This window comes from Cetorhinus maximus, chromosome 2, assembly GCF_964194155.1.
Source record: "Cetorhinus maximus chromosome 2, sCetMax3.hap1.1, whole genome shotgun sequence".
In the NCBI taxonomy this organism is placed as follows: Eukaryota; Metazoa; Chordata; class Chondrichthyes; order Lamniformes; family Cetorhinidae; genus Cetorhinus; species Cetorhinus maximus.
In genome coordinates, this window is record NC_135880.1 from 55406138 (window position 1) to 55422936 (window position 16799).

General features: G+C 41.2%; 1 protein-coding gene across 6 annotated transcripts in view; it reads right to left on the reverse strand.

Moving 5' to 3' along the window:
• mef2cb (myocyte enhancer factor 2cb) overlaps nt 1–16799 on the reverse strand; it is a 291079-nt gene that overhangs the window by 175655 nt on the left and 98625 nt on the right. The window lies entirely within an intron of this gene.

Consider the following 16799-nt stretch of genomic DNA (forward strand, 5'->3'; position numbering starts at 1 on the left):
CTCTTAATCAAAGCAGTCCAGCAGGGATTTTTTTTAAACTCTCAATGACAGCTCCAGCCTGTTTCTTCTTTAATTTTTAAAGGGCAGAGCACTTAAAAACCTTCTGATCATGACAACTGTATAGACCTTATCCAATCTTTGAGAGGGTTTACATTTACTCCATTAATTCGTGACTCCCTCATGGTGGGTTAAGGCCCTTGAGCCAGCTGAAATGAGGTCTGTTTGAACTCAGTGCTGAGTTCAAATGGCCTTGCTGAGTTCAGGTTTACCACCTATATGAATCATGCCCTCCCCACATCCCCTATCAGCAAAAATTGGATGCGTCTGAAATAGGGGGGGAACTTCTGCATCTGGGTTCTGCCTGCCATCTTTCAAGGTCCACAGAGTATTCCCAACTCTGCGAAAATCTGGCCCCTGATGTTAACTATGAGCAGGTATCATGGGTGAGATTTTCCGCACCCGCCCACCGCCAGGATCATTCAGGGTATACCTGGCAGCTCACCCAAATAGCGTGGGCTCCCCCACCTGCCACTTAAAGGGCCTCAATTGGCCTCTAGGCTGGATAGCCATCCTCGTCACATTCCCCCCAACCCCGCCCCGCCCCCACCCCCCGGCCCCCACCGACTGTAATTGGGGGGAGTCAGGAAGGCAATAAGCTCTCCGCCCCAAGCCTTTTCATCCCATTCCCTTGCCTCCCAGCCCGCTTTCGGGGTGGCATTAAATTCTGCCCGTTGTTTCCGTAAAATAACCAGCTATTGCAGCATGTGCAAAGTAACAACAATTGTATCAAAGTTAATGAAATCACAATGTTCCTCAAGTAGGAAGGAAAACATTGTTTTTTTGACGTGGCACTACAGATAATGACATGTTCCTACTTATGCAAATAACACAATTGTCGCTGACATTCTACAGGAATGAGAAATTTTAGCAGCTTTGTAATTTTTAAAAAAGTTGTATCAAGGCAAAATATTATTTGAATATGAATACTCTGAGGAACCAAAAGTTACATGATAACTGAGTCTTCCTGTTTTCGCAAGAGTGTTATTTATTTGGTTTTTTTTATACCCTATCTTATATTTTTGGGAAAGTTTTGTCTATAAATCTCCAATGAGTGAAATCACTGCCTGATATTTTCACTTCTCTTTTCAACCTAGGCGGCATCCTGCACCGTGGGTTATTGCCATTCAACTATATTTTTCTATTAAAAACAAACTCTGTGACAAAACGTTTTTTGGCCCGTGATCAGATACTGATTTATGTCCCTCAGCAACCTGGCATAATTCTTCTGTTTATAGCCACTCGGCTCAGGTATACTATCATGGAACTAAAATGCAAAGTCATTGGCTATAATTTGCCTAAGCAGAGCAGCTAATGGTGCCTGCTATTAATTAGATTTTTAAAATTCTTGTGTGGCAAGTTGCTGAAAATGTCTTGCTATGATTTTGACATCAAAATCTGGCCTATTTGAGGTACATGGCTATTGAATGAGATGAATATGGTGGTTGACAGAACAATCTGAACTTTTGCAAATCGCATGATAATACAGATAAGGGAGGACATTTGGCTCATCTACTTCTCCTCCCAATACCACCTTCTCTGGCTCCTTATTTTTTTTCTGATTACGCCTCTGTGAAACATTTTGCGACATTTTTCTTTGTTAAAGGTGCAATATAAATGAAAGTTGTTCATTGGTTATTGAGCTGCAATTTTAAGTTAAGATTTTTGCAACTTGCATGAAGGAGGCTAAAATTCTTTTTTTTTTAAAATGACAAAAATACTCCTAAGCAATGGGTGGAAGTTAATGAGTGCCTGACATCGAGGGATAGCCCCGATGCCCACAAGCAATCCCGACAGGGTCTGATTTTTGAGCTTCCTGCATGATGAATACCAGCGGTGGCAGAATGAGGAATTGCCCACCTAAGGGCCTCAATTGGTGACAGGGCAGGAAGGCCGTCAACAAGCCTTCTCGCCATGGGCTTAATCAGGACAGAGGTGGGAAGGTGGTGGGGTTCTCACCGCCCCCCACCCTATCCTTCCAACTGATTAATTGCCACCCTGCCCCCAAACTCGCCATGGGGAAGAGCATTAAATTCTGCCTAATGTCTGTGTTACAAAGCAGTACAACACAGATGCAAAAGAAAGCCATTACACTGAGAAAGAAGATAAGCACAAGGTTCTGTGAAAATTCAATATATCAGCTTCAGAATAGAACTACAGTGCCTTGGAAAATAATGCATGCGGCAGATACTACTACGTCCACAAGTTCGGGTTCACTTCATTAGCAATCTTTTCAGCCTTCTGCAACAACACTTGGAAGAGTTAAGGATGGTATCATTTCAGAAAAAATCTTCATGCTATAATAACTCCATGCAACTGCAATTCAAATGCAATATATTTAAGCTACAAATTACTTTTCAAAAAGCTGAAAAGCTGGCCATCTGAAAAGGCAGCTCTCTCTGGCCAACATTAACCAATGGTGTGGGAGGCTGCTGACTGGGACAGCTGGCACACAACAAACAACAAGAGTTGAAGCACTCTTCAAGTTCGAAACAAACAGTCGTGGGCTAGAGGAGCTTAAGATGGGGAGGGGAGAGGCCATGGAAGTACTTGGAAACAAGGATGACAATTTTAAAATCGAAGCATTACTTAACCGGGAGCCAATGCAAGCCAGGGAGCACAAAGGTGATGGATGAATGTGACTCAATGCGAGTAAGGATACAGGTAGCAAAGTTTTGGTTGGCCTCAAGTTTATGGAAGGTAGAATTTGGTCTGTTGGTCAGGATGGATTGGAATACTCTAGGTGTAACAAAAGCATGGATGAGGGTTTCCACAGCAGGCGAGCGAGGCAGGGGTGGAGTCAGACAATGCTACCGAGGTGGAAATAGACGGTCTTAGTGATGGTATGGATTTGTGGTCTGAACCTCATTTTGGGCATAAATCCCAAGTGTGCTAAGAATTTACTAACAACCAATTTAAGATTATCAGTCGGGTTCGCAATGTAGCTCACTTACGCTTGCTAGAAGCTACATGTATTCATATGCAAGGACCTGTTCTCTGCTGGCAAAAGGAATATGTCCAGAAATTTCACCTTTTTTGAGTAAACAAAAGCATGAGAGAACAATAGTTCCCTGGTACATTCACCATGGCAATGAACAACCAGAGCAGTTACGAGCCAATCAGGCACTGCTTTTCTCATGCAGTAAAAATTGTTGTTCCTTTTGAAATTTGGCATTCTTGCATCCGTCCTGATGAGTGCAAGACAAAAAGCTTCAACAGCATGTCTCTTTTTTCAGCAATACTCAAGTTCTATCCTCCCAAGTGGCTATTTGGAGCAGAATCTGTAGCGGGACCTAGGGTTGCCAGCTCTGGGTGGATATATTCTGGGAGACATTGAAAAAAGTTAGGATGTTGCCTGGTGGATGTTTGCTCTGCCTGTCGTATTTTTCCCAAATGCAAGAACATACAGGCCTGGGGCAGGCTGGTGGGTTTGTCCCAGGGACAATCATTGTTATTTGATCAGCAGCACCTCCTCAGCCCGCTCATTGAATTTCCTAGCGCAGGGCGAAGGTCACCACAGAGGACTTGTCCTCTGCCAGAACACTTGGAGCCTGCAGGGCCACCTGGAGGGGAAGGCCCCCAACACCGGCACTCACCTGGTTTTTTGACTGGAAAAGGGAGACAAGTCACCAACTGCCGGCAGTTGCCTGATAGTGCAAGGCCTTGGGCTAGAGATGGACTTTGTGGACTTTGGAGGAATGAATGATATCAACTGCTTCAGACCACTGAACTCAATTGCTGACCATAGGCTTTAGGAGACTCTCATGTCTCCCAGCTAGCTTTCCAGGGAAGGAGGAGCACATCGCTCACCCCAAAGGGAGTCTCTACAGGAACCTGGTTCCTCCAGGATCTCGCTTCTGCTGGGGGTCAGCTACACTGGATATGATGTCACTGTCTCATGATGTTGGAAGTTGTAATTTCTTTTCCCTTCTTTGTGGTTGCTGATGTTGAATTATAGGACTGAGTTGTTTAAAATAATGTTTTAAAATCTCCTGGAATGTTTTCGTTGGCCACCAGATTAATGCTGATTCCTGTAGATTCCCAGCCATTCCTGGAGGGTTGGCAACCCGAATGGGAACCGAAGCTGCCTTTGGTCTTCCCAATATTTAATTGAAGAAAATATCTACTCATCCAGTGCTGGATGTCAGACAAGCAGACTGATAATTTAGAGGCTAGAGATGCAGCGCTGGTGAGATAGAGCTGAATGTCATTAGCGCACATATGGAAACTGATGCTGTATTTTCAGATGAGGTCATCAAGAGACAGCATTGTAGATGAAAAATAGGAAAATTAGGAAATTCAAATATAAGTAATGATATTCCGATGCCCTGATCCTCTTAATCTCTGATTTTGTTGCCATACAGTCACTTAAGTATGCTATTGAATGAGATGAATGTGATGGTTGGCTCTGTCTGAACTTTCATAAGATCTTAAGATAATTACAGATGAGGGGGGCCATTTGATCTATCTCAGTTCATCTAGACAGAATGACCCTGAAGCTGAAGTCCCAGATTTGAAGCATCCAATTGGTTCAAATGATTCTAGGCTTTTCATGTCTACTACTCTGTTGTTTTATTTGATTGTTCTTTGCCGAAGAACTTCCAATGCATCAATGTCACCCTTTTGTCACTATGTCAAGAACTGAAGACTCAAGGTGCCATTTGACCAGAATGCTGTGTAATTCTAGCATCACTTCTTCTGACTTGCATTCTAGTATTTGGGTTATATAGTTCAACATTCAGTTGGCTATTAATTGCTGCGCTGCATTGATTGGGCGTTTTGAACACTGATTCTACTAAGACGTGTAGGTCTTTTTCAACTTTTGGAATTTTAACACCATTTTCCTTCCAGTGTGCAGTTTCTAACTTTTGTATATTTCTTTATAAAATAGTTATTGAGTATGGAACAATAATTCTCTATCAACAATAGTTAATAATAAGCTTTCAAGTAATACATTTTAAAGGTACCAAGGAAGAAGTACAAAAACAATATTAATGTGTGCAACCTATTAAAATATATGTGCTTTGTTTTCATTGCAACATTCTCTGTTTGCTGCTTGGGAGTAAACCAATACACCCATACAACAAAACTCATTGAACTTTGCTACAATATTACAGTTTCACTGGCTGCTGCAATTTACTTGAATATTACTTCTACACAGCATTATACTATATAAAACAGAACAAAATTTCAGCATTTTTCTTACACATCGCTTTACCATAAAAAGATAACTAATTGTAAAATCCCCAAAAACAAGAAACCAGTTAACATCTGCAATAATCTGCCACTACCTTCCCGCATTATCATACCCGTACGATGAAAACCATCAGGCACTGTAAATAAAGTCAGTTTAGTAAACTAAAAATATATACTGAATATTGATAAATTACTGTCCAATAAAACTTATTAGTTCCTTTTTATGAATATCATGTGACATGGAAATGAACGCCATCCAAGGGACAAAAAAGATTCAACAGAGAAATTACAGGAAGATATTGTAAGTAATACAGCATGCCAGGAGATTACAAGGCTGTAATCTTTCCTCACAGCTGAGATCATGGTTATAAACTTTGCATGCTGTGCTCTAGTGGTTTCTGACATCATCACAATACTTCAATTAAATTGCATCCTTGCCCTGCCTTGATGATTCAGCAAGTTTATCCAAACGAATAGATAAACCATACACCCAGGAAAATCCCAGGATCAACTGTCAGCTGTAGCTGATTTCAGCTGGGGTTGCAGCTTAGGTAGTACAACCGCTTTCAGCAATCGTGAATTAGGGAGAGGAAAACTGATAAGAGTTCCTGAATCTCTTCATCTAATGCCTAACTGATACTCCTATTGGAGGTGGGAAGTCAGTATTATGCTTTATGTGATTGCTTTCACAGTTAAATATTATCACTCACTGATGAGGTTGCTCAAGCAATAATAGACACTTGGGTGAGATATCTTACAGGAGGTGGTGCTGATGAAAGTTAACCACAAGTTAATTCCTTCAAGAGAGGAGCGAAGAGAAGAGCTTTGGGAAGAAAACAGAGTTAGTTAACTACATTCATTTAACTCACTCCAAGGCATCTAAGTATTCGTTATAAGTAGGTTTCATTACTGCATTTATGCAGTAGAGAACACCAAATTATTTAAAATAAGAATATATAAATAAATAAGGGAATAAAGCCAAATATTTAGTGTAATTTTTTAAACATAAATATCTTTTTTAATTTAATGTAAAATAATTTTTAGAAAAGGCACATTAAATTACAGCAGGTAACTTCAATTACTAATGGTCTTCTTAAACCACTCCCTCCTGCTCCCTCCACCTTCGTTTCCAATAAGAAGCATGAGGAGTTCCTGGACCTCTTTATCTAAGATAGAGACCATTCAATGAGCTGCCTTTTTTGCTGCCCTTTCCCCTTGCCCATCAAGCCACAGATTGGATTGAGGTTTGGTTAATGAACAGAATACAAAGAAGAGAAATAAATGGGCCATTTTCAGGTTGGTAATTTGTAACTAGTGAGGTGCTATGAGGATCAGTGCTTAGACTTAGATGAAAGGACTGAATGTACACTAAGTTTGCTGATGATACCAAGCTAGGTGGGATAGTCAGCTGTGAGGAAGACACAAAGAGGCAGCAATGAACAGGTTATGTGAGTAGAAAAGAAGGAGGCAGATGGAGAATAATCTGTGTAAATGTGACATTATCCAGTTTGGTAGGAAGAATAGAAAAGCAAAATATATTTTAAAAGGTGAGACTAATAAATTCAGAGTGTCCTTGTATACAAATTACAGAAAATTAATATGTAGATACAGTATGCAATTAGGAGGGCAAATGATATGCTAGCCTTTATTGGAGGGGGGAATATAGTATAAAAGTAGGAAGTTTTGCTCCAATTAGCTTTGCTAGATCCAATTTAATGTACTCTGTACAGTTTTGGTCTCCTATGTAGGAAAGGATATATTTGCCATAGAGAGGATTTAATAAAGGTTCACTAGATTAATGCCTGGGATGAGAGTGTTGTTTTATGAGGAGAAATTGACTTGAACGGGACTACATTTTCTGGAGTTTGGAAGAATGATAGATCATCTAATTGAAACATATAGGGCAGAATTTTCTGCCTGCCGGGCGGGCGTCCTGTGCTCCCATAATCTCTCCCTCCGTATAAACTCCCCAACCCATATTCATGGCTATCCCCTTGAATTTGTTATCTCATTTGTTATCTTGTTACTCTCACTGTGTCTTATCACATAAGACCACCTCTGATCACTTCCTTGTGTTACTCTCCATTCCGCTTCCACCCCTTCCATTCTACTTCCTTCTGTGTCTGCCCCTGGTAAAACCTCTCTCTCAGTCAATTTACATCTTCCCTTTCAAAATTCCAACAGTCTAGCCTTTGGCCCTCTTCTCACCTTGATGTTTCTGCAACTATTGATCTGATCACCCACAGCCTTACCTCCACCTTTGATGCCCAAGTCCCCATTAAAACCATTACATGTTCTCTCAGCCTGGTCATTCACTCTGTATGACCCTCATCTCTGCCTCTTAAATCCAGGGCACAGATATTAATGATTTGACAGATAACTGGTTTAGCCATTCACCGTCAGATCTAGCTGGACCACAAAAAGCACTGCTGGGTCCTGCTTTGGTGTGTCAAATCTGCTCAACATGCCAGGATTCTCCTGCAGTGCAAAGATAAAACCTGGCATTTTTGCTGTACTGTAAGCCATTTTCTTCAACTCCTCTCCCCTGCCATGGTCACGGTCACAAAGAAGTATGTTTGAAGCGTAGGGTTGCCAACCCTCCAGAATTGACCTGGAATCTCCAGGAATTGACCTGGAATCTCCAGGAATTTAAGGTCAATCTCCAAGACACTGCTATGTGCATCCCTGGAGAAAAATCTTAGGAACATTAAAAAATATAGTCTTTTTAAAATTCTCTTTGAGCATTTCTCTTTACTAGATGTAAAGACATTGAAAATGGGAAAAAGCATGTTTGGCTGATAGTCAAGCATCATCCAGTTGGACAATGAGTCTTTTGCTTTCCAATTGGCATAGGAAGGCAGTGCGTCACAAGGATGGATGTGTTGGTCAACTAATGGCTGGGGCGTGGGGGCAAGTCATGTGATGAAATCTCCAGAAAAACTTTTAATCACGGTGGGCAACCCCTATTGAAGTGTAGTTTGTTGTAATGTAGATAACACAGCAGCCAATTTGTATACAGCAAGGTCCCCCAAGTGGCAATGAGACAAATGACCAGATAATCTGTTTTAATGATGTGGATTGAGGGATAAATATTGGTCAAGACACAGAAGAACATTGGAGCAGGTGCCGGCCATACAGCTTCTCAAGTCTGCTCTGCCATTTAGTATTATGGCTGATCTCCTGCTGAACTCCACTTTCCTGTCCTACCCCCATATTATTTCATTCCCTTAGTGCCCAAAAAATCTATCAGTCTCCTTCTTGACTACGCTTGATCACTGAGCACCCACTGTCCTCTTGAGTAGGGAATTTCCAAGATCTGTGAGTGAAGAAATTTCTCCTCATTTAAGCCCTAAATGGCTGATCCCTTATCCTGAAACTATGACCCCAGTTCTAGAATCTCCAGCCAGGGGAAACAGCCCCTAAGCATCCAACCTGTTAAGTTGACTAAAACAACAACATGCATTTATATAGTGCCTTTATCATACTGAAAGGTTCCAATGTGCTTCACAGAAACATTATCAAACAAAATTTGACACTGAGACATTATGGCAGATGACCAAGAGCTTGGTCAAGGAGGTAGGTTTTAAGGAGAATATTAAAGGAGAAAAGAGAGGTAGAGAAGTGGAGAGGAACAGGGAGCAAATTCGAGAGCTCAGGGCCTTGGCAGCTGAAGGATAGCCCCATTGGAGGAGCAATTAAAATCGTGAATGTGTAAAAGACTAGCATTGGCGCAGCTCATATATCTCAGAGGATTGTATTGTTCGAGGAAGTTATAGAGAAAGGAGGGGGGGGGGGGAGAGAGAGAGAGAGAGAGAGAGAGAGAGAGGCCATGGAGGGATTTGAAAACAAGGATGAGAATTTTAAAATTTAGATGTTGCTTAACCAGGAGCTAATATAGGTCAGAGACCACAGGGGTAACGGGTAAACAGGTCTTGGTGTATCAGTGTTCTGATGAAGAGTCATTCGGACTCGAAACGTTAACTGTGTTCCTCTCCGCAGATGCTGTCAGACCTGCTGAGTTTTTCCAGGTATTTTTGTTTTTGTCTTGGTGCAAGTTAGGACATGGGTATTGGATGATTTCAAGTCTGTCGAAGATGGAAGCTGGGAGTCTAGCCAGGAGAGCACTGAAATAGACAAGTCTTGAATTAACAATAGCATGGGTGAGGATTTCAGGAGCAGATGAACAGAGGCTGTGCAGAGGCAGCTGATGTTGCGGAGGTGGAAATAAATGATCTTAGTGATGGTCTGGATGTGTGATCGGAAGATCATCTCAGGAAAAAAACAACACTACGGTTACAAAAAGCCTAGTTCAGCCTCAGATAGTTGGCACATGAGGGATGGAGCCCCAGCCGGCTAGACAACGATGGCAAGGCACTGGAGGAGGATTGTGTTGTCAACCAATTCAAACATTACAGATGGGTTGAGAAGGATGGTTCATCACTGTCACAGTCGCATTTCTGACTTTCATAAGAGCTGTTTCAATACTGTGGTGGGGGTGGAAATCTGATTAGAGGGATTCAAGCATGGAATTCCAGGAAAGATGGCACTGATCTGGGAGACAACAACACATTTAAAAACCTTGCAGAGCAAAGGGAGGCTGGATATGGAGTGATAGTTTGCAAGTGTGGAGGGGTCAAGTGTTTTTTTTGAGGAGACAGTAATGGCAGCTTTTTTGAAGGAAAGGGGATCAGCACCTGAGGAGAGTGAACTATTAACAAACTAATATGATGGCCAGGAAGGGAATTGGGTGATCAGCAATTTAGTGGGAATAGAGTGAAGGAAGCAGGAGGTTAGTCTCATGGACAAGATGAACTCAGAGAGGGCAAGGGGTTATAGGAGAGAAACAAGAGAAAAATGTGAGTTAAGGGCTAGGGAATGGGGAACCTTTAGAGGAGGTTTGGCCCAATGGACTAGGGGTTGATCTCAATCTTAGTGACAAAGAAATCCATGAGCTCTTTTCACTAGTTGGAGGTGATCCTGAGCTCTTCTTGTCCAAGATGCCCATTTCCTTCACCCCATTGCCACTCAACAGCTGGCCACCCAACTTTCTTTCTGGCCATGAGAGTTCCTTTATCTCAGACATTGCCCCACTCACTTTCCAAGCTACAATCATCAACCTTTTCTCAAAAAATCCACCATCAATTCTCTGACCTTGTAAACGACTACCTCATCTTCAACCTCTCTTTCCCCTCCGAAGTTCTTAAATGTACTGTTGTCTCTCAAACCCTTACCCAAATTTAATACAACTCCATGTTGAATTTCTCCAATCATGTTTCTATCCCTGCCACAGCAATGAATCGATTTGATCAAAAATCACAAAGACAAATTCTTTGTGACTGTGACCATGGTATGTCATCAAATTGCTGCTAGGGAAGGGTGTCATGGCAGACATCAAAAAAAGGATACTTGACCGAGTTTTCTGTTGGTACCACAAATGCATGTTTATTTCGCCAAAAATATGTTTCTTTCTTCATGTGTTCAATTTATCTTTCTAAGTTGGGTGCTATGATAATTACCCATGTGGTATCCTAATTATCGGGTGTGTTGTCATTTGTAAATTGCAGAATAAATATAAGTAACAGGGAAAAAGGAATATAGGAAAGCAATTCACAGTGTAACCCATATGCCAGAAGGGCAACACAAGTTTATTATTTCCCAATATTTCACTTCTCCTAGTAAATTATCTTATACAGACCACAAACCCACAATGGAGTAAAATGGATCAGGTCTGTCTTCCATCGACTACTCCTCCCTGCATTGAGCAGACAGAATGGACAAGATGACATTAATAAACCAGATATCAGGTCAGTCTCAACTTCTTTCGTTCAAATGCAAAGTATACCTGGCTGATGCAGGTACATATGCATTTCTCTGGTTGAAGTGGGGCCCAAATGTTTACGCAATTCATTGCAGAGTCATTGAATTCACTTAGAAATGCGGCTGCTGTGCAGTGAATGCTTTTTATTCAAAACTGATGACTTTTAGGCATAAGGGTCAATGCCTTAATGGAGTGACAAGATTCTCTCCTCCATTTCCTCCACTGCCACCACCACCGCCCCCACCGCCACGCAACCCCCCCCGCCCCTGCCGCACCCGCCACCCTCCTGCACTGCCAGAGTATAGTAAATTATGTGGCCAACTGCCCCACTTATAGCCCACTGACAATATTGGGGATAAAGTCAAGGTTGGAGCAGCCTGGTAGCTAGACATCCTGCCAAGCTGCACTTCGACATTGGAGTGGGCCTCCGGGAGTTTCAGATCTTCTGTGCCTTAGAAAATATAATGCTCAGCTACAAACTGCTATAATTGTACTCAATCAGGATTTCATTACAATCAATCGAGGGAAAATCTTTACGCAGTTTCTTAACATCAAAATGGAAAAATATACATAAAGCTCCATTAGTTCTAATCATGAACAGTTGAATAGTTCTTGTACTGATGCTGCCAGCCACATTCACAATGTGGGGAACAGTAAGTGCTGCCACTAGCACTGAAAGCAACCAATTGAAGAGCTGTGGTCTCAAAACAGCTTCTCTTCATTCCTAAATTCACAGATACAATAACAACTACTGTGACGCAAGCAAAAGGCTTGTTTACTTTGTAGGATTCTACCATACTGCAAGAAGTCAGATCAGCATAAAGCTATAAAGACACTTTCTTCTGCTTTTACTGGAACAGTTTTTGTTGAAACCACAGAACCAGCCAACAGATGGTACAATAATATACCATGTTTAATAATACTGTATCTTGTAACAAAAACACAATTCTTTAAGCTTAGGATAGTCAATATATTATGCAGTTATGTTTTGGGTCTGTGCTATTAAGATGAGAGCATGCATGAGGGTAAGGCCATAAGCTCTGTAATACTGCACCATACCACATTTCAGAACATAATAAACCTATTCCATTACTGTACTCCTTTTAATTTTTACAGGAAAATGTATCTATTTAGGGCAGTAACATACTTTGGCATGAGCTTAATGTTAAATTTGACAAGTATTCAAACATAAAATTCCAGATACATGTCATTTAAAAAAGCAAGTTACATTAAAGATGTGCTAAGTATCTTCTGCTTAGGGCTTATTGACATTGCATAATGCAGTCTCTGTATCAGGAAAGAAGAGTAAAGCATATAAAACTACAGTAGCAATACAAAACTATTCCAAAATAATCAAATTGCAGATTCCTTGACCAAAGTACATGCACCTATCAACCTAGCTGATTAGTGAATCATTTACAAATGCTATTCCCTTTAAGATTACCGTACAAACACAAACAAAAAAATAAGTTCAGTACATGGAACAAAAGTATATTTAATTGCCAAAATTAATAACCAATGAACTGAAATTATAAATGCTTTTGATTAAAACTTCAATCTTTGCCTTTCTCAGTTACTTTGTTCACAAGAGATTTTTTTTGAGAAGGGGTTAACTGATTGCAATGTGGAAAAAATAGTGCTCAGCACACAAACAGCTTATTGGCACAAGCTGGGAATTAAAAATCTGGTATTGTAGCTGAAAGAAAAAAGGAACTTAGTTTTGGCGGGCTTAGCATCACTGTATGATTTGGCACAGAGAACATGCTGCAGGAAGAGTGATTTGACTGTGAATTAGGAAGAAGGCCCTTGGGCAGCTGCTGTAGAATCTCTCTCTCTCCCTCTCTCTCAATCTCTACCACCCCATAGCATTGCAAAGGCCTGCACAGAATGGCAGGAAACACGCAGAGAGTGGTCGAGGAAGGATGTGATGTCAGCAACCACTAACAATAAAAGGTGTAAAGGTGCTTCCTTCCTTAAACTGTTCCAGAAGTGCAAAATGGGAACCAAAACTCTCCACTTCCTTCTCATAGCAGAAACCGTCTGAATCTGTTTTACTGCAGTACCCCACACAAACAGTCCTTCTGACAAAGTCACTGAGGGGACAGTAAATGAGTAAAGCTTCAAAGGAATCATTAACATATGGAAAAGAATTTTAATTCACAAGAAGTATTACAACCACTGTCCACTGTTAAGATAAGCAATATAATGATAATCCTAATAGTTCCTGTTTTTATTATTTGCCATTTTTTTCCATTACAATTTATACCTACAAAACACAATTAAGGAAAAAAAAAGTTGGCATCAACTTACAGAATAAAATATCCCATATTTCGTGTGTCATACTAGCTATTGGAAAACTTTTGTAAAGCAGTGGGCATTACCTGCACAATGGATTCACAATCACATTGAACCATTTTATATATACTTTACTACCAAAAAGAGGATCAGTAATTTATCAGGATTGAAACTTTTATAAATGAAGCTTTTATTTACATTTTATAACTTTAATCAGGTTAATTCCAGAGGCCAAGAAAAATAATGCCCAGGGGCATAGAAGCATTCTAGAGTTTGTCACTTTTCTGATCTGTTTATCTATCAACAGTGTTCAAGTCACAATGCATTTCAAAATAATCACAAAACACATATTGAATTAAACAGGAATGTAACCCAACCTTCAGAAGAGCTTAAAATTCAAAAATAGTTTATTCTCTTTGGAATAAATTTTCTAATTGTACAATTAAGTTTGGCCAAATACTAAAAGTAATTGTCTGGATTTTGCGTTGAGAATTCTAACAACAGCTTATATTTATATTGCAACGTCAATGTAATAAAACATCCCAAGGTGCTTCACAGGAGCATTATAAAACAAAATACGACACCGAGACACATAAGGGCATAATAGGGCAGATGACCAATAGGTTTTAAGGAGTGTCTTAAAGGAGGAAAGCGAGGTAAAGAAGTAAAGAGCTGAAGGGAGGGAATTCCAGACCTCAGGGCTGAAGTAACTAAATGCACAGTAAACAATCATGGAGTGATTAAAATCAGGAATACTCATGAGGCCGGAGTTAGTTAAGTGCCGATATCTCGGAGGGTTGTGGGGCTGGAAGAGATTACAGAATAGGATGGGGCGAGACCATGGAGGGATTTGAAAACAAGGGTAAGATTTTAAAACCATGACATTGCCTGATTGGTAGCCAATATAGGTCAGCAGCACAGAAGTGATAAGTGAATGGGACTTGGTGTAAAACAGGACATGGGCAGCAGAGTTTTAGACGACCTCAAGGTTATTGAGGGTAGAATGTGGAAGACCAACCAGGAGTGTGTTGGAATAGTCAAGTCTAAAGGTAACAGTGGCATGAATAAGATGAGACAGGGGTAAAGTCAGGCAATGTTATGGTGGTGGAAAAAGGCAGCCTTAGCGATGGCACGAATATAGGGTAAATGCTCACACTGCGGTCAAATATGGCTGCAATGGTCTGGTTTATAGTCTCAGACAGTTGCTAGGGGGAGGGATGGTGTTTGTAGTAAGGGAGCAGATTTTGGAGCCAGGACCAAAAACAAATCTACGGGTTCTATGGCTCTAATGGTTTCAGTCTTCCTACTCTCTTTTAAGCGGAAGAAATTTCTGTTCATCTCATACTGGATTTTGCATAAGCAATCTAATGAGGGAGAGCTGGGTGTCATCAGCGCACATCTGAAAACTCTATACTCTCGGATGATGTCACCAAGGGGCAGCATGTAGATGAGAAATAGGAGGGGGCCAAAGGTAGATCCTTGGCAGCACCAGAGGTAATGGTGTGGGAGGAGGAAGAGAAGCCATTGCAAGTGATACGCTAGCTGCAGTTACACTGATAAGAATGGAAAAAGACGAGAGCAGTCCCTCCCAGCTGGACAACAGTGGAGAGGCGTTGGAGGAGGATGGTGTGATCAACCATATCAAAGGCAGATCAAGAAGAATGAGGAGGGAAAGTTTATCTTTGTTGCAGTCACTTAGGGTGTCATTTGGGACTTTGGGAAAAGCCGTTTTGGCAGTGTTGGAAACCTGACTGGAGAGATTCAAATATGGAGTTCCAGGAAAGATGGTCACAAATTTGGGAGGCAACAACATGTTAAAAGACTTTGGAGATGAAAGGGAGGTTGGAAGTAGGTGATAGTTTACAAGGATGGTGGGATCAAGGGTTGTTTTTTTGAGGAGAGGGGTGATGATGACAGATCTACAGGAGACGGGCAACATCTGACAGAGTGATTATGAATAAATGGTGAGGATATCACTGCTCACAATTATTATCAAGTAAACCAGACAGCAAATTCTGGGGTTTGGCATGTTTAGTTATACAAAGATATCCGGACGTTGCTGTTTGATTTGCCCTGCTCCTTCACAAGCTTTACTACATTGATACCTCAGTGAAAGACTCTGTTTTAAAATATGTGAAAAGTGTGAGTTGTTGTACTAACTAACTAAATACCAATTAAACAAACAGAAAATGTTAGGGCTGGTGCATTCAGGTGTAAATGCATTTTTAATGGAATGGCTTACTTACTGTCAATCAACCTCTCTGCCACTGAAAATAAGCATGAAGCCTCATTCCTTCAGAATTTAAAAGAAAAAAGAACTAAAATAACTTTTTTAAACTTTCTCTTTGTCTCTTTTATCTCTCTCTCTCTCAATCCCATCTCTCTTTCACTCTATTTCAATTTCTGTATATGATTTTACATTGAATTAAATATCCTAATTTACACTTCCTGGTTTAGGCTTTGTGCATTTCAGTGAAGATTCTTCAATCTGATTGGTGGAAGAGGCATGCTGTTTCTTGCCCAGTTCACACACATGACAAGTTGCCTATAAAAGCAAGACGCTGAGAAGGTTCTATCATAACTGTCACTTGCCGCTCAAAAACCTACCAAAGGTATGTGGCCAGGTATAAGAATGGCGAATGATAAGTGCAGTTTCTCCGCTGGTGACCTCAAAATCTGGGCTACTTTAATGGAAATGAAGCATAAAGTAAATGTTTAATAATACAAATTGTTATAAAGTATCATGCTTCAGGCCTTTCTCTACATCACGAACACTAAGTCTAAACCAGGAGTTCCCAAACTGCAGGATCAGCAATTGGAGTCACAAGCTCTGAGGCAGCAATGGCGGCCATGGGGTGGTTACTCTGATGGGACAGTCCTAGGACCACTCCATGGCCCTTTGATATGTGCATGCAGGTTTTTGATTCTATCTGTGATTCGTAGAGTGTGTCCTTAGAGAAGATTCTCAGGGGTGTTATTAGTGCCTGCCAAATGATCGTTAAAAAAGCCACTGGTCTCTAGCTGCCCGATAAGTGGCTAAGCCACTGAGGTGCCTGCTGCTGGCAACATGCCATGGTGGCGGGAAGGCACTGGCCTCCCTTCTAGACACATTTCCCCCCCACAACCAAACTGCCAGCCCTTCCACCTTCCAGCCTGGAAATTGAGGTGGGGGGAGGCTTGGGAGGGTCACTGAGCACTGACAGCACAACTGCTGTAAGGGTTGCCGCTGGGCAACATCTTCTTGCCCCATGGAGTGTCTATAAAAGAAGGCTACCACACCGGGATCCACTGGGAGGCCACAAGGTTTCACCTGGCATTCTCCCCACATGGACAAAATGTTTGCACAGGTGGTAAGCGGCCCTTAATTGTCCACTTTTAAGTGGTTCAATTGGCCTCACAGTGGGGAATCAAACCAGAAACTTTCCGCGCATTG